The sequence below is a fragment of the Oculina patagonica genome, chromosome 13 (genome assembly GCF_052425735.1).
Source record: "Oculina patagonica isolate OP01 chromosome 13, crgOcupat, whole genome shotgun sequence".
Lineage (NCBI taxonomy): Eukaryota > Metazoa > Cnidaria > Anthozoa > Scleractinia > Oculinidae > Oculina > Oculina patagonica.
The window spans coordinates 8,755,207-8,774,590 of NC_135770.1; the positions used below are offsets into that span (position 1 = coordinate 8,755,207).

The 19,384-nt window shown below is 41.2% G+C and overlaps 1 long non-coding RNA gene and 1 pseudogene across 2 annotated transcripts in view; both read right to left on the reverse strand.

The window, feature by feature from the left end:
* Positions 1-19,384, reverse strand: part of LOC144635110 (uncharacterized) — a 37,880-nt gene that overhangs the window by 1,881 nt on the left and 16,615 nt on the right. The window lies entirely within an intron of this gene.
* Positions 1,868-15,239, reverse strand: LOC144635405 (uncharacterized; annotated as a pseudogene). The gene is made up of 4 exons (XR_013567359.1): positions 14,624-15,239; positions 7,906-8,721; positions 4,432-6,519; positions 1,868-4,376 (listed from the first exon to the last, which is right to left on the reverse strand). The product of XR_013567359.1 is annotated as an uncharacterized LOC144635405 (transcript).

A 19,384-nucleotide genomic window follows, 5' to 3' on the forward strand; every position in this document is an offset into this window, starting at 1 on the left:
AAAGTTTAGCTGCACAAAGACGTGGTGTTAAATTAATTTCAAGGTCAAATGAATCGAAATTTCGATTTTCTTTTATGTTTGTTTTTGTTCATGTGTTTATTAAGAGCCAAATAAACATAACCCGAAGTTTCAAAGTAATTGGAAATTGCATCGCAGAGATATTATATTGCAAGTTGAAAAGAGCTTTTTTAGACCTTCATAATCGGAGTGCTCGAAAACATAGTTGTCGGGAAAATTGTCGGAAATATAAAAACCTGCGACGCCATAATCAGTGTTTTTGAAGACGACCGCAGACCGATTTCGCAGACCGCACTTTGGAATTTATAAATGTGTTTTTCAAGCATTATTTTTGTTTCTTTTCGTCCGTTTTTCAGTTGATTGTTTGTTGATTGTTGTTCAGAGGCGCGCATTTTTTTAATGATATAGGTAAAGCTCAAAAATAGCTCAAGCAAGTTCTAGTTTTTTTTTCTGTCATTTTGATTATCATCTCTATTGTTTTTTCTCACTAGCATTTAACGATTCTCATTAGCATGTAAGATTTTAAACCAAACTCTGCTTGGTTGGACAACGTCAGGTACGACGACAATTTTTTTTTTTTTTTTTTTTTTTGGGGGGGGGGGGGGGGGGGGGGGAGATTGAACGCTCTCTTTGAATATTATGGAAAGTGATAAATAAGCAGAATAAGTCCGGAAAATTGGAAAGCAATTTTTTTTTTAATTGTACTAAATAATGGTTAGTTTTAGTGTTTCGTTGGTTAAAATAGCATTTCGAAATTTCGCTTCATTTGGCCTTTAAAGCAGGATTAGTGAAAAGCGGGGACAATAATAGTGGGAACTATTCCCAGTAATAAAATAAATGGCATGTCGTTTGTGTAGCTGTCAAATTTCATTCAGCTCATTGAGTGATGTAATACTTAGGTGATCACGACGCGCGTGTGACCAGAAGAATAACCATTGATAATCAATTTAAAATGCGAGTTTAAAAACTGTGATCGATTGATATCGATTGATTTTTTTATGGCAATTTTGATTTCATGAAACTAATTATCGATTACCAGTAATTATCGATTTCCAGAAACTAATTATCTATTACCAGTAAAACTAATTATCGATTACCAGAAACTAATTATCGATTACCAAGCCGCGAAGCGGCGAGTAAAATATGGGCTCATCCTCGGTGTAAGAACCAGTGAAACTCACCGGTAACGTAAAACAAAGAACGAACAAGGCAACAAAGAGCGTCAAAAACAATACAGAGCAGGAAAACAAAAGCTCCAAAACAAAGAAAAATATCACGGGTTCTTACACCGAGGTAAACCCGAAATATGAAAATATCCACAACTGACCACCGACACTAAGGTGAATAGTTGAATTGTTTTAGTATATACTTAAACACTGAGATAATAAAACCCAAAAAGGATTACTTTAACCTCATTCATTCCAGTCAGCGATTACAGTTTTCGCACTCGAGTTGCTCGGAAGTGAATAGCAAAGAATATCTGATGTTTACAGAGTAGCCAATCAGCGCGCGCCAAAAACGCTATACACTTTTTAGGTTTATAGTAAAATGAATATTCGGAGTTTGAGTAGCCAATCAGTGCGCGTCAACAACGCTATCCACTGTTTGAGTATATACTAAAATGGATATTCGGAGTTTGAGTAGCCAATCAGCGCGCACCAGAAACGCTATCCACTGTTTTAGTATATACTAACAACTAATACGCATCTTCTTCGATCAGTCGTTCACGCCAACTCTTATTAGGGACCTTACGAAACCACGACGGCGACACTGACGACAACGTCGACTGAGAAATGAATTTATATTATCCTTCAGAATCTCGCAACTATCCTAACTTACGTAGTGCGTTCATTGGTTTCAGAACTCACCTCCAACTACGCTATAAGAGCATTAATAAATTCAAAGGAGAAACATGAATAATTCACCGTCGTGGTTCACGTTCTCCACACTAAGCAGAATTCGGTCATTTCACCTTGTTATTTTGCGGAGGACGAGTAAGAAATGTATCAACATGGACAACGCACGTGCTAAGCTATATTGTACCGCTCATTAAACCATTTGTTTGGAGAAGTTCTGGTTGCCATCGACGTCGTTGTTTCGTAAGGTCCCTATTGAATTCCTCCTCCCACCCAATAGCCCGAAACCGCTTATAGCCTCCTACACAGGCGTTCCTTAAGCTTTTAACTCAATCATTCCTTGCCAAAAGAACGTCTGTAAAGGAGCCAACACTGCTTTATATCGACTGTGGGTTAATTTATGTGCAACATGTACATTTACACTTTTTTTTAGTCTTTAGACTGAAGAGCACCTTGTGTGACGCGGAGTAAACGGTGACAAGCAGTTGTGCTTGGGTGTTCTTCTCCAAACAATTTACGCCTGATGTCAAGTGCACGCTGTGTAGACGAAATAGCTGAAGAGAAGTCGCGTTGTGCATGTTGTGTGAGCCCAAGTGAAAAGTAACTGTCAGCCGTGCTTGGGTGTTCTTCTCCGAACATTTCACACCTGATGTTAAGCGCACGCTGTTTAGACTGAATAGCTGAGGCAAAGTCGCCTTGTGCATGTTGTGTTTTCCCGAGTGAATAATAACTATCAGCTGTGCTTGGGTGGTCTTCTCCAAACAGTTTACGCCTGATGTCAAGTGCACGCTGTTTTGACTGAATTGCTGAGGCAAAGTTATGTTGTGCATGTTGTGTGACCCCGAGTGAATGGTAACTGTCAGCTGTGCTTGAGTGTTCTTCTCCAAACAGTTTACGTCTGATGTTAAGCGCACGCTGTTTAGACTGAATAGCTGAGGCAAAGTCGCCTTGTGCATGTTGTGTTTTCTCGAGTGATTCGTAACTATCAGCTGTGCTTGGGTGGTCTTCTCCAAACCGTTTAAGCCGGATGTCAAGCGCACGCTGTTTTGACTGAATAGCTAAGGCAAAGTCGCCTTGTGCATGTTGTGTGTCCCCGAGTGATTGGTAACTGTCAGCTGTGCTTGAGTGTTCTTCTCCAAACAGTTTACGCCTGATGTCAAGCGCACGCTGTGCAGACTGAATAGCTGAGGCAAAGTCGCCTTGTGCATGTTGTGTTTTCCCAAGTGATTCGTAACTGTCAGCTGTGCTTGAGTGGTCTTCGCCAAACAGTTTACGCCTGATGTCAAGCGCACGCTGTTTTGACTGCATAGCTGAGGCAAAGTTGCGTTGTGCATGTTGTGTTTCCCCGAGTGATTGGTAACTGTCAGCTGTGCTTGAGTGGTCTTCGCCAAACAGTTTACGCCTGATGTCAAGCGCACGCTGTGCAGACTGAATAGCTGAGGCATAGTCGCCTTGTGCATGCTTCGTTTTCCCGAGGGATTCGTAACTGTCAGCTGTGCTTGAGTGGTCTTCTCGCAACAGTTTAAGCTTGATGTCAAGCGCACGCTGTTTAGACTGAATAGCTGAGTTATAGTCGACCTTGCGCATGTTCTGTTTCCCCGAGTGATTGGTAACTGTCAGCTGTGCTTGAGTGGTCTTCGCCAAACAGTTTACGCCTGATGTCAAGCGCACGCTGTGCAGACTGAATAGCTGAGGCAAACTCGCCTTGTGCATGTTGTGTTTCCCCGAGTGATTAGTAACTGTCAGCTGTGTTTGAGTGGTCTTCTCCAAACAGTTTACGCCTGATGTCAAGCGCACGCTGTGTAGACTGAATAGCTGAGGCAAAGTCGCCTTGTGCATGTTGTGTGGCCCCGAGTGATTAGTAACTGTCAGCTGTGCTTGGGTGATCTTCTCCAAACAGTTTTAGCCTGATGTCAAGCGCACGCTGTGTAGACTGGATAGCTGAGGCAAAGTCGCCTTGTGCATGTTGAATGACCCCGAGTAAGTAGTAAGTGTCAGCTGTGCTTGAGTGTTCTTCTCCAAACAGTTTCCAAATGATGTGAAGTGCGCGCTGTGTAGACTGAATAGCTAAGGCAAAGTCGCCTTGTGCATGTTGTGTGACCCCGAGTGAATAGTAACTGTCAGCTGTGCTTGAGTGTTCTTCTCCAAAGAGTTGCTGCCTGATGTTAAGCGCACGCTGTGTAGACTGAATAGCCGAGGCAAAGTCGCCTTGTTCATGTTGTGTGACTGCAAGTGAATGGTAACTGTCAGCTGTGCTTGAGTGTTTTTCTCCAAACAGCTTGAGCCTAATGTCAAGTGCACGCTGTATAGCATGAATAGCCGAGGCAAATTTGCCTTGGGCATGTTGTGTGTTCCCAAGTGAATGGTAACTGTCAGCTGTGCTTGAGTGTTCTTCTCCAAAAAGTTTCCGCCTGATGTCAAGCGAACGTTGTTTAGACTGAATAGCTGAGATAAAATGACCTTCTGCATGTTGTGTGATCCCGAGTGAATAGTAACTGTCAGCTGTGCTTAAATGTTCTTCTCCAAATACTTTTCGCCTGATGTATGTCAAGTGCACGCTGAGTAGACTGGATAGCTGCGGTATAGTCGCCTTGGGCATGTTGTGTGACCCCGAGTAAATAGTAACTGTCAGCTGTGCCTGAGTGTTCTTCTCCAAATACTTTCCGCCTGATGTCAAGTGCACGCTGAGTAGACTGGATAGCTGAGGCATAGTCGCCTTGGGCATGTTGTGTGGCCCCGAGTGAATAGTAACTGTCAGCTGTGTCTAAGTGTTCTTCTCCAAACAGTGTCCGCCTTATGTCAAGTGCACGCTGTGTAGAGTGTGTAGCTGAGTTTATAGTCGCCTTGTGCATGTTGTGTGGCCCCAAGTGAATTGAAACTATCAGCGATGCTTGGGTGTTCTTCTCCAAACAGTGTACGCCTGATATCAAGTGCACGCTGTGTAGAGTGAATATCTAAGGCGAAGTCACCTTGTGCATGTTGTGTGGCCCCGAGTGAATAGTAACTGTCAGCTGTGCTTGGGTGTTCTTCTCCAAACAGTGTCACGCCTGATGTTAAGCGCACGCTGTGTAGAGTGAATAGCTAAGGCAAAGTCGCCTTGTGCATGTTGTGTTTCCGCGAGAAAATAGTAACTGTCGGCTGTGTCTGAATGTTTTTCTCCAAAGAGGTTTATCCTGATGTCAAGCGCACGCTGTAGGGAGTGAATATCTGAGAGTAAATCACCTTGTGTGTGTTGTGTGACCCCGAGTGAATCGTAACTGTCAGCTGTGCCTGAGTGTTTTTCTCCAAAGAGTTTACGCCTGATGTCAAGCGCTCGCTGAGTAGAGTGAATAGCTGAGGCGTATAGTCGCCTTGTGCATGTTGTGTGTCCCCGAGTGAATGGTAACTGTCAGCTGTGCTTGGGTGTTCTTCTCCAAACACTTTTCGCCTGATGTCAAGGGAACGCTGTGTAGACTGAATCGCTGAGGCAAAGTCGCCTTGCGCATGTTGTGTGTCCCCAAGTAAATGGTAACTATCAGCTGTGCTTAAGTGTTCTTCTCCAAACTGTTTTCGCCTGATGTCAAGCGCACGCTGGATAGACTGAATAGCTGAGGCAAAGTCGCCTTGTTTATATTGTGTTTTCCCGAGTGAATGGTAACTATCAGCTCTGCTTGAGTGTTTTTCTCCATAGAGTTTACTCCTGATGTTAAGCGCACGCTGTTTAGACTGAATAGCTAAGGAAAAGAGACCTTGTGCACGTTGTGTGGTCGCGAGTGAATAGTAACTGTCAGCTGTGCCTGAGTGTTCTTGTCCAAGGAGTTTTATCCTGATGTCAAGCGCACGCTGGAAAGACTGAATAGCTGAGGGAAAGTCGCCTTGTGCATGTTGTGTGACCCCGAGTGAATAGTAACTGTCAGCTGTGCTTGAGTGTTCTTCTCCAAACAGTTTACGCCGGATGTCAAGCGCACGCTGTGTAGACTGAATAGCTGAGGGAAAGTCGCTTTGTGCATGTTGTGTTTTCCCGAGTGAATAGTAACTGTCAGCCGTGCTTGGGTGTTCTTCTCCAAACAGTTTACGCCTGATGTCAAGCGCACGCTGTGTAGAGTGAATAGCAGAGGCAAGGTCGCCTTGTGCATGTTGTGTTTTCCCGAGTGAATAGTAACTGTCAGCTGTGCTTGAGTGTTCTTCTCCAAAAAGATTACGCCTGATGTCAAGCGCACGCTGTGTAGACTGAATAGCTGAAGCAAAGTCACCTTGTGCATGTTGTGTGACCCCGAGTGAAGAGTAACTGTCAGCTGTGCTTGGGTGTTTTTCTCCAAACAGTTTACTCCTGATGTCAACCGCACGCTTCGTAAACTGAATAGCTGAGGCAAAGTTGCCTTGTGCATATTGTGTGACCCCGAGTGAATAGTAACTGTCAGCTGTGCTTGAGTGTTCTTCTCCAAATAGTTTACGTCTGGTATCCATCGCACGCTGGTAAGACTGAAAAGCTGAGGCAAAGTTGCCTTGCGCATATTGTGTAATCCCGAGTGAAAAGTAACTGTCAGCTGTGCTTGAGTGTTCTTCTCCAAACAGTTTACGCCTGATGTCAACTGCACGCTGTGTAGACTGAATAGCTGAGGCAAAGTCGCCTTGTGCATGTTGTGTTACCCCGAGTGCATAGTAACTATCAGCTGTGCTTGTGGTTTCTTCTCCAGTTTCTTCGGTAGATTCAGAAGTACTGTGACAAGTGTATTCTTTGTATTCTCCCTGGCAACCAGTAGAGTGTGGAACTGTGAAAGAAAGACATGTTCTTGGTAGTGATTACTTGGTATTTTTTAAAAGACAAAAGAAATAATGAAATAAATAAACTGTGGGGGGACTAAACCGAAATAGCCGAGTCGAGTATCGGGGCGGAAACGTTCAAAACTGCGAACCAGCGGGGGTGGGGGACAACTTCCCATACATGAACCGAAATTTATATTTGTTTATTTTTTTTTACGCCAATGTAGTGATTAAGAGCCAAATTAAAATTGGCGGGATTAAAGATTGCGGGAAATTCAGAGCCTTTCAGTTATGAAACCCACGTGAGTGGAACAGCATGGTGTTTTAATTTGTGCAACAATAAACTGCATAAATAACTCTAAGTCGAAAGTAAGAACGCTTAAGTTTCCAACAAATCCAAGCCTTTAAATGCTATTAGAAGAAGATTAAACTGTGTATAATACCATAGGCCAATGTAGAGGGGAGCTGCAATCGGGGAGATTTACAAAGTAATCAAAATGCAAGATAGGCAATACCAAATGCAGTTGCTTTTTTTAATGACTCAAGTGGGAATGAAATAAAAGTGAGTGTGGAAGACGAGACAGTGAATCTGGAGGCAGATTCAATGGCTAATGGGGAAACCGGAAGCGGAGAATGTAACATGGGCCTCCGAAAATTCAGGGACTGTGGGGCAACTGCCCGAAAATCCAGGAGCAGAGAATGTGATAGAGGAGTCGGAAAATTCAGAGACTGTTGGATAACAGCCGAAGAACACATATGGAACTGGCACTAATGGATCAGAACTTAAAGTTCTGATCTAGTAGTGCCCGAAAGTGGTGTACAATGGATAACGCAGACTGGCAGACAGTATTGCGAATGCAACAATGCCCTGACTTTGAATACTTTTGATCATTCTTTTGAAACCGTGGTCTATTATATATGTTTTCTTTTTAAAACCTGTATCGTATTTTTATATTCCCTTTAACCTATTTTAGGGTACTTCTCAAAGATATTAGCAGCTGATATATATATTTTAGCTACTCTAAAATTGGAAACAAAATAAAGTTGATGTTATGTTACTAGAGTTATGTTTTTTTTATTCTTCAGAAACCAGCAGTCTCTATTTGGTGTAAATGTGGCGCAGCTAATGATTTGGTCCTAGTCTCTTAATAGTCTCTTATTTGCAAATATGGATCGGAATTATTTTGAAATTTAAAGTATTTACGGTTTTAATATAACAACCGGTAAAATGTTACCTGGCTTGTCTTGAGGTAGCGCTTCTTTCAAATCATCCATTTTTTTCCCCAACTTGGCGATGTCTTCTTTACTTGCAGAAAGCTTGTCTTGGGTTACTTTTTTCAAATCATCCATCTTTTCCAACATCTTGGCGATGTCTTCTTTACTTGCAGCGCGTTCCATTTTGTCCTTTAACTCGTCCGAATCTGAATGCCAGCCCTCGAGAAACTTGATATATAAGCATCTCTCTTCTTCGATATTCTCCTTTAGTTTTTTAACTTCTTTTGTGGGAAAGTGCGACTCAGTCAAACCACCAATGAAATCAATATGGTCTGTATTGACTCCAAGAGCTTTGAATGCATCTTTAGCGTGTTGCACGTATTGGTCAAATGTTGGTTTGTCAATCTTTAAACTGGATGAGTGACAAAGCGAATTTCTTAACAGTCGAAGTTGATCAATCGCAAGTGCATATGTTTCGGCCTCGTTTCCACCCGGGCTCACCACAGATGCATGGAAATTTCCACGGGGTAATTTAAAGGGCTTCACGTACAAATCACTGAGTGTCTTGTCATCACCTAAACTGTCGGGCAAGGCGAAGGACCAAGCGTAAATAGTGGCTTGGAACAGGGCGGTACAATCCCATTCATCATAAGAGAGGTGTGTGGGAACTTTGGTTTTCCCACCTTCTGTAGCGTGAAACAAATTTCTCACCACAATGGAGTCGTCCCAGGGTTGGAAGCCAGTGAGATGTCCAAACTTGTTGTCCCACATGGATCTGAAAGTCTGACGCAAGGCTTTGGGGAATTCATTCAGTACAATGGAAGCAAACTTGAAATAGTTCAACTCCTCGTTCTGAAACGGCCGCAGAGCCATAGTCGTCAAGGATCCGCTGGAATAAATAAATAAATAAATAAATAAAACTTCAAAGCTTCTTTAGCCTGCTGTAATAATAGGAAAACTTAGTATCATGTCAATACCAAAAAGGTCCCTTCGAGATTGCATTTGTTTGTTTTTTCAGGCGCATTATCCACCAAATTTTACAGAACATAGATTAACAGCTCCTGAAAAAATTATGGCCAAGTTTGTATCTACCATGTACCGATTCTTTAAGAATTGCCATTTATGTTAGATTCAATATATCGGTCAAGGGATTTAGGAGGTGGAAAACTCTCCTGCAAATTTTCTGGACATCAAAAAATTTCGACTCTTCGACTGCACATCTAGTTTCGCTTAAATTATGCTACTTGTTTTTCCTTTTTTTACCTTTTTGTGACTTACACACTTAGCGCTGAGAATTTTCAAGCGGGTTGTCTATCCGTTTGTTTACGAAATCTTTCAACTTTGTTTCTAGGGCCCCTTCGTTTCTTTTTCGTGTTGGTACACGAAAGAAATTAAACAGGCATTGCTAAGAAAACTGAGACGTGGCAAAGGACCGACGATTGACGTGATTTGGCCACGTATCCGCTGCAGACCTTTCTTGATCTTATCGCGATATCGGCAGATATTTCGAATGTTTTGTCTATAGTTCCCCTGAGGAGGCTTTTCCCCAAAGTGTAACCCTTACCCTTTTTATATATCACTTTCGACAGAAAAGGTACGCTTTCGTATACCTTAGGTTGTACCCCCGGGAAATAGTCACGTGCTAGGGCGTTGTCCAGTTAGCAGGAATTTGAATGTGAGCTCATATGAGGTCATCACTATGTGCTATTTAGTAGACAACTGGTCTTTAATTTGTGTCGGTTTTTCCATTCTTTAGCTGCTGCTACACCCGTGCAAACGAGACCCAACAAGGTTGAAACAACTTTATACTACTTCAGTGAAGTGGTAGCTAATTGCGTTCGACGATAGGAGAACTCAACTTAATTCTGACAGCATGCGAAGAAAATCGCGTTTTCTACATGCGACGAAAATCGAGTTCTGCTCATGTACTCGATTGGAAATTTTAGCCCTCCCCCCTCCCGGAGGCACTTTTTTCATGTGTTCCGAGGAGGTTGAACGGCAATGTATATTTCCGGAGTTGGAAGCAAATGCAAATAAGTTCCGTCAAAGAATAAGGAGGAACAGAGCTAGCAGACGAATTTGTGTCTAGGTACAATTACTTATCCTCTCTTCTCTTGTTGCAAACTTGTCAGCTTCGTTCAGAAGAGTTGAATTGTCAGATCTGTTTCGACCACATAATTAATCGGGCGTGGCCGATTTATAGTTTACCCTTTGATCGTCCTAGAGCGTAGTCTCCTGGCGCGGCCAAAAAGACGGGGATAGCTTGGGGTTGCTACAAAACCGCTACGGGTGACGCATACCGCAATGGTTTTCATTTTAGTTTTGACAGGAAATCGTTGCAGGCACACTTGGTCGACTTTTGGGTTAATGTGTAATCAGGTTGTGTTTTTTTGCTTCGGCGGAAGGACAGAGAAAAAAGCTTACGGGGCAAAGTACAGTATGGGGCCCAGTTCTCGGCCACTTTTGACGTAAACTTGTATTTCTTACCTCAGAAGAACCGCAGGAACTTGAAATTTCTCCCAGAGCTAGCTACATTATTCAGCTTTTTGGTGTAAAGCTATCGACCGGTCAAAAATTAATTTGCCCGAGCAATAATAAAAATAAAAGCTCCATTTGTGGGCCCAGTTCTCGGCCACCTTGGCCCAGTTCTCGGCCACTAAAAAGCTTGTGCGTAATTATCTGTAAAAAAATGCTCAATTAATTTTCACAGTCATAAAATCACTCTGTAAACCTATTTATACTATATCGATCCCAAATTATTTTTATGATGCTTTGTTTTACTTTAGAAAAGAAGGATTTTAACGCGCCTAGTTGCCTATGTGCAGGTTCTGGCAAAACCGCATTGTGTGACCCGTGCATTTAGATGGTTTATTTTGCAGTGAAAAGGTCTTGAAAGATTTAGGTGTTGTAGAAATAATAGACAAGACAAGAGTCAGCTCAAAACTTAGAGATAAGATTGAACTTTATTTTTAAAACATTTATTTCTTTCATTCTGGCAGCAGCAGATGAAATTATATTAAAAACCAAGCGCTAAGCTGTGATAGCGAGCAGGGTGGCCGAGAACTGGCAAATACGCAATCGTCGCAAGAAAAAATTTCGAAGTAAATTAAGACCAAAAAATACAACGGTTCAACGAAAAGTTAACTAAAGCAGAAAGCTGAATTATTCTTCGTTTCACATGCCAAAAATTAGCTCGTATGGTGGGGGCTTTTGGATAAAATACGAATTTAACTACATCCATGAATTTGGAGCCGTAAACAAACAACTTTTTCGGGAATGCAAATTCACCTACCTCCGCGTAAACTCGACGTGTGAGCTTTCTATATCGAATTGAACGATCAAACTCAAGATACTTAAAGCACATGAATCAGTCTATCGTTTGAAGGAAATACCTTTTTCTTTTGATTCAACTGGAGTGTGAAAAAACGCGTTAAACACAAAGTGGCCGAGAACTGGACCCGGCCGAGAACTGGGCCCCATACTGTACTGATATTCACCATTGTGAAATTGCACTTACTTTGACAAGTTAAAGTTATTTTTGTAAATAAAAAAGGTAACGTCATTGATGTCACGCAGTGTTTTTTTTAGCAAACTAGATGGTTTGCTGGTTTCTGACTATGAATGGGGGTGTGATCTTGCGGTATATTTTTTGAGCCTGACTCCGCCGTAAAACTTTTTTTTTATTTAGCAAGAACTGTGTCGATTTTCATTTCTGAACAATTGGTCGTCAAGTCGTTTGTTACAAAGAGTAGAATGTTTGTACAGCATGTTTTGGAATTATTTTAGATTTGGTTAGTAAGACGCTTCTGAAGACCTGAGCAAAACATTGGGAATGTACAGTATTAATAGGAACTTGAATGGAATTTTTCACAAGTTGGATAAAGGTATCAACTGAAAAAAACTGTTAACTGCAGCGCGGCTTCTTCAAGATGCGTTAACAACAACGCTTTTCTATTGATTTAATCTTGTATTCAAACAGTTTAAGACAAAGTAAGAATTGAACCAAAAACCTTGCAATTTAATTGTTGCTGTTTTTTTTAACAGACTGCTTCTTGGAAGCAATAAGTTCACTGATCCAAACATGTTTTATTCGTGAGAGAGCGATGTTATGAAAATAATAACACAATCCAGTCTACTAACAACTGGGCACAGGCCGCGAAGCTCCCTTTTCTAAAACATTTCACTAATTACCACTGGAGGTAAACATAAACTCAGTTAAATAATGTTCTTTATCGTGTTATTTTATTTTCTTCGAATATAATAGTCGTTTTGGTAATTTATAAGCTAACGCACAACCAGTCGACCTTATCGCCTGATGAAGACTAGCAGTATGCAGTCGAAACGTTGCGATCTCCATCACACGTGACTACGTCGTGAGACAAACGAAATAATACTTTATTATTGTACTCTACCACGATGAATAACCACGCAATAAAGCAATAAAGCAATTCTAGGAATGAAAGAATAACATGTTTGGGGATTAGATTAAAAGGGGATTCTATCAAACTCAATAAAACAAAGCGTTTTATTTCTCATTATCGAATAGATTAGTCCGTATGTTTATTCTCCTGGATGTTTTGCGCTTGTCATGACTGTAATTGGACAGTCGCTTTAGGGCCTGTTCGCACTACGCGAAATTTTGTTTGTTTTGCAAAAAAATCTGTCAACGCGAAACCATTTGTAGTGCGAACGATTTTCGTGACCCACCAAAATTTTCGCAAGTGCTACCAAACTTCAAACACGCCGTCGACTAGCTTTGGAGGCCTACAATTTTTTGTCAGGCGAGAAAATCTTTTGTTCCTTGACAGATACCCTTCAACGGGTCATCAAATGTCAAAACTGATCCTAAGCAAATCAATGTTTACGCCGCTATTTTATAGCGGTAGCCGAAAAGAGATGAATTATAGAGGAGAGAAACACCGATTCCTATTTGTTTGTGCCAAATGCATCCTATCCAGTTGTTCAACTCTGCTTCAACTACATATGGCTATCAATGCGACTCTCAGGTGGACAAGTTACGGTCACAGCACTGTCAGTTCATGCCAGCAAGTTTACGATTCTCAACTCGCTACCCAGCAGCAGTTCTTCCAAAAAGAAGGCGCTTCGAATCATTCGAACGTTTCTTCCTGACTGAAACGAAATAATTGAAGGAACGCACACGAAACATGGTTTCTATTTCGATTCGATTGATTTTTGTGGTTTCACAAATAATTTTACATGTCTCAAGTGCGAACGCGCCCACAAAAACCAAAATTTCGCAGTTACAAAATTTTCAATTTTTTGTAAACACCAAACCAAATTTTTCGTCCTAGTGCGAACAGGCCCTAACTCTCGAGCTGGAGAACTCAAATATATATTTTGACAATGCATGCTGCGTTTCTGGTGGTATTATCCAACTGAACAATGAATAAAATTCTAGAAGTTGTTATTTTTAGTGAGTTCAGCGCGTGATTCAAAGTTCAATGGCATATATCTTGTTACCACGAATGCCATCACGAACGATTTGGTTAAACTAAACACAGGTGTTATATGAAAGTAAAAAAAAAATGTCTTTGATATCGCACATATATCAAGTATATCTAACACACTTTTCACTCGTAAAGAGCGACTTTATGCGGAAAATACATTTGTTCAGAAGTCATTAGAAGGGTTTTTTTTTCGTACCAGGCCTCTCTTTCGTTCGCGTGACTGTCTGACTGTCTCTCAGGCAGAAATTTACAAACATAGAATAATTATGTCGAAATTAAACATCTTAAACGTTTAAAGAACATAAATTCTACTTCGTACTTGAAATGAACCGTATTTTTTCAGTATTCTATGAATCAGTGTTACCACTAAACAAACGGTTACTGTACTTCCAATTGATTCCAAGGTGAGAGAACTCGCAGTTAGACCGCGGACTTAATTTTGCTGTACATGATATTTATTACTCGTGAACTACATTAATTTCCATAAAGCTGGAATGAAGCGGCATATGCTTCATTTTGCAGGCGACTTTTTGGTGCAGCCAGCCCATAAAATCAGCAACACAGATTGAGTCTCATTAGCCTCACAGTCATACAAGGTTCAGATCTTCATCCCGCTAAAGCTGGTAGCTTTCTATGCTAGACGAACACTTTGTTTAAAATAAAATTTTTATCTTTTTTCTTCCCTCAGTACTCTTCCTATTTTTCAATCTCTAAATACTTGCGAGCCCTTCGTTCCCTGCGGCAATTTCGCTCGTGATACGAACAATAAAGCATGATTTTCATTAGCGACGCAAGCACAAGCGCGATCACGCAAAAAGGACAAATTTTGACCCTTGCACAAGCACAAGCATCCAAATTCCAATCGCTTGTGCCTTTGCTTGAGTCGAAGCCTTTTTCACGGAGAAATAAGAGCTGTTATCTTTGCGCTTGTGCTTGCGCTTGTGCTTGCGACGCTAGTGGAAACCAGGCTTAAAACATTCAGAAACGATTTGATTTCTCCGTCCGCGTCAGATAATGAATTTTGCAATAAGTCAAAGCAAATGGAAAACAGTGACAACAATGGTAGTCGATTTTGCATTCGCTTCAGTTTCATTGCAGGCTTTTTCATATTCATTCTCACTTGGTAATTAAAGGGTATAAAATACAACTTTGACAACATTAATATGTATACAGCTACTATATACAACAACTAAACCAAGCGAATACCGCAATGAAAACAACACGATCAGAAAACTGCTGGTCTTACTGATAATCTCCCAAAAAAAGATTCTAATGACTATCAACAAGTGTATCAATGTACGTTTAACGAAGCCCAACAATTACCTTGAAATCTTATTTAAAATGCCAGAACTGGATGGCCGTCAAACAGACAAACTCACTGGCATGTATTGACTCTCACAACTCGTAATATGCATTTTAATACACGCACCCAGGAATGAATACCGAGTCACTCATGAACCATAATAATTACATGATATCATGTGTTACACCCAACGAGGTCATAAGCCAGACAAGCTCTTAGATAGGAATTTCCCTCGTATAAGTACACGGGAAGTTTTGAATTATCGAGCTAAAATTACCACTGAAATTATTGTCAGTGAATTTGCAGTAACAAAAAGTGAATATTTCTATGAATTAAACATGGTATGCATGCAAAGTTTACAACTTCTGTTGTTGGCGACTGTCCAGTTGGTTCGTATCAATTCCAAGTTAAAATTGCTTATTTGTTGCTTCTATTTATTAAACAAACAAAGTATATTCACTCAAGTGGACGCTACTGGATTGTGACGCGTCGTCAAGCCAAAGAGAGCAGAGGCCACAGATGACTGCAAATCATCTTGTAATTGCACGCAACAAAATTTGGGAAATACTCTAGTGTTCGGTCCGCTTTTTGATGCAGGGTGTCTGCCAGTTTAAAAACAGGTTTCCGTAGAACACTGAATATAGCCGAGCGGCCTAGTGTGAGCACTATTCTTAAAATGCTGCTGTCTCCGGGGGGGGGGGGGGTAGTCCCCTATATCAGGTATATAGGTATGTGCCGCCCAAAGGGTATGGTTTTTGAGCCGTTTTGGTCTGAAAACGGGTATAGATTTTGAACATTTTGGTCTGAAATTGGGTATGGTTATCGGGAAACGTTCACGAAAGCTTATAAACTATTAATTTTTCTTCCCAGCAACTGGGACGAGTAACTAGTGAGAGAGAAAGAGAAATAGATAAAATTAATCATTCCAGCTAAATTTTACCTATTCCTCTTAGTTAAGTTGACCTACGTTCAGCACTGATGGTCTGAAAACGGGTATGGATTTTGAGCCCAGGTCTGAAAACGGGTGTGGAAAATGGCAGTTTTTGGTCTGAAATTGGGTCTGGATTTGGAGATGCGGGCGGGACACCCTCGCCAAAAATTCCAAGGAGTACCCCCTCCCCCCCCGGGCTATGTCTACTATGATCAAAATTTTCACCCCTTGTAATTTTAGGTGCATCATAGAGAATCACACGAAATATTTAAAATGGGGTTTTCCGTTTTCAAGTACCTGTATTAGTTCCGGAGATATTCAACTGAGTTTTAACATTTAGAAAATGTAAATTAGGGGAAGGATTTTTAGAATTAGTGTCACCACTGAATTCGAAGAAAGTGCCTTCCATGGTCAGAGAACGTGTGGAACTAGTGGACTTTGCTGAACATGATATCAAATATTATGAACTAAATTAACTTCCGTGAAGCGCCATATGCTTCATCTTGTAGGCGATTTTTAAGAGCAACCAGCAACAGAGATGAGTCCTTTTAGCTTCATAGCCATACAATGTTCAGATCTCTATAAATCTGCTAACTTTTTTAGCTATTATAGATACACTATTTTTATTTTTTTTATTTTTTTATCAATATTATAATTTTAGCTGTGCGTCGGTAAGCCTCGTTCAGATATTAAATTTCTTTTTTCTATCTTCCCTCAGTCGTCTTTCTTTTTTTTGCAATACTTAAAAGTCCTTCTTTTCCTGCGGCAGTTTTGCACATCATAGTGGAACGAACAATGAAACATTCGGAAGCTGTTTAAATTCTTTTGTAGTTCTAGTCCGCATCAGTTAGCGAAGTCGTAATCAGCCATTGCAAATGTGACCAACAGTGGCAAGAGCGGTAGTTGATTTCGTATTTGCTTCAGTTTCATCGCGCTTTTTTTTCGCAGCTACTCGGTTAATCACAAAAAAACAGCTACTAAATACCATGCGACTTCAGCTACACAATGAAAAACGCCATGATCGAGAAATGGCTCGCCTTATGTCAAATGATCTCGCAAAAGATGATTCTAATGACTATCAATAGATACGTTTATATAGAGAAATCACAACACCTACCTTGAAATCTATGTTAAAATGCCATTAATCTGGATCACTGGCCGTCAACGGACAAACTAACTCTATTAACTTACATGGATTGACCGTCACAAATCGTAATATGCATTTACGCGTATACCCGAGAATGAATAGTCATTCATGAACTGTGATCACATGATATTCGTTACACCCAGGCAAGGTCATAAGCCAGACAAGCAAGGGAATTTTCCCGGCTTGCATTAAAGCACTGGTAAAATTACCACTGATATCAATCTCAGTGAATTTACAGTAATTAAAAAAAAATTGTTTGTGTGAATTGAACATGGCAAATTCCGCAAACTTATTCTGTTGCAGCTGTTGGTCACTGTCCAAATTGTTCGTATCATTTCCACGTTATATCGCTTATTTTTCGCTTCTATTTATAAAACAAGCAGAGTTTACACACTCAAGTGGGCGCTACTGGAACTTAAACTGACGTTTGTGTCCTCTCGTCAAGTGCAAGAGGCAAAAGTCACAGATGGCTTACTGCAAATAATCTTGTTATTGCACGCAACTGGAATTGCAGAGGGCGCGCGTCCGCTAATAATACACTATGTCCATGTAAAACAGATTCCAACAGAACACGTTATTAAACGGGCGACCTCGGGTGAGCCTGCGTCTAAATATACTCTTTTTTGTAGGGAAGCGGGTAGTAGTTAGGACCTGCGCGAGGAGAGGAGAGTATGGTTAAGAGAGGAGAGGGGGGGCGGGTGTGAACACAATACTTGGTGGTCACTTGCCATACCCCATGAGAGTGAGAAAATAGGGAGGGGGAGGGTGAAAGATGAAAACGTAAGGAGACAGGTCGGTTGGAAAAAAAGGATATGGGAGGGGAAGGCTGTCGCATATTTGTATTACGTGCTTCTCCTTCAATGGTACACGTTAATAGCTGAAACTGCATTTAGCCGATTGTTAAGTTTTATAATCTGGAGTAAAGCTAGATGCCTTCTGTTAGTTTTCTAGAACCGCAAAAAGTTGCTCCAAACCCCAAAAGTAGCTCAAAAGTTGCCGAGCACAATCGGAACAGACCTAATTGCACTCACCTGTTGCTAAATGATCAAGTGCAACCGACCTAACCCGACCTAAGTTTACGTGATCTATATAGCCACCCTGTTTGGTGGAATTATGATATCAAATGCAATCAGATCGTTCAAGTTGCTCTTTTGCTGGCCAGTCTTTAACTCAGGGCCAGCCGGACAACAACACAACAACTTCATTACGACAAAAAATAATGAGCGGCCGGCATGAGTGTGAACTGCGAGTGTGGGGTCGGGTGAGGGGTGGAGTGAGGTGGGAGGGAATAGAACATTTTCGGACTTCCTTTCCATCTGCTGATAGAAGAATAACGACGAAATTGACTCTTCATATTAAAAAGAATTTACCGGCAAGTTTATTTTCATACAAGTCAAACACATTTTCAGTTGAACAGCGCGCCACAAAATTCGCGGCTACCGCTTGCCAGTTATTACGAAAATCTACTACTAGCGTTAATGTCTTCTTTTAAAACAAAAAACTTACTATCTGCTGTATCCTGTTATATGTTTAATTTTCAAGCGCAGAACTGTTTTCGCAATTGTAATGCAATTCAGCATAACTGCAAGATTATTTCACATCAGGATATTAAAGAGAATAAAGACTAAATGGTTGAATTTCTAAAATTTTCTCTCCAAACACCGTTCACCATAAAAGCTGCTAAGCTTCTTTTAACTAAAGATATATTTGCGTTTGCTGTTTGTTTCACTAAGTCGACCACTAAAAGTTTATCGCTGGTTCCAAGGTTTAAAAATCTACATGTTTACAAGTGCTAGGTCAATACTATACAGTCGAACCCCAACCCACGCGCCCCTTCCCTCCCTCTCCGCTCCCCTATTAAGCGGCCATCTCTCTTTTTAGCGGCTTGTTATCAAAGTTCCGAAATTATTGCCGTCTCGGCGAGGCCACCAGGAATTCAATACACGTTGTTTAACGGGTAATATTTAACAAAATGATGACGGAAAAGAGTCCGAAATAGAAGACCGGGTTCAAACACGACGTTTCTACCACGCCATATACTAATTTAACGCCAGCCAGCAATAAACGGCAAACTGTGATTAAGCCGCCTCTTGACATTTCCCTGAGAGTGGCCACTTAATTAACAGGTGCTCAAAGGTATTGCTTGTCGATAATAGGACTCCAATCGATGGCTGTCAGTAGCGAGCTGATATTCTTAGTTCTTCTTCTTATAGTTCTTATTAACCGAGCAGGAGGTCTGTGTTGGAGAATCTAGTCTTCAATGCAGGCGAATTTTAGCGCCACGAAAGCATCTTTGATCGGGCGAGGGCCACCTTTGGATTCAAACGCAGGAGTGGCTTGGGGAAAGATTAAAAAAGCGTCCCCCCTGTACGTTTGCGACTTCAAGGCCAAATACACCAACAAAACTATCCAACACTCGCCCATAAAAAAATGCCTACATTGCAGGCTATGTAGAATCTTGACCCTCGGCAAAGTCGTGCATAAGTACAAAACTCACTCTGTTCGGTCTGTACTCACCAACGAGGTCAAGGTTCTCCATATGCAGGCCGACTAAGCTTGGTTAATAAGATGTTTACTGCGTTCGACGAAGGAGAACGCATACTAATCGCGTCGTTTGCCCGACGTCAGTCCCGCGGGATCTATGGTTCAGTCCCGCGGATATCAATCGCCTGATGCCATAACCGTTTGAGATTTTTTGGACTG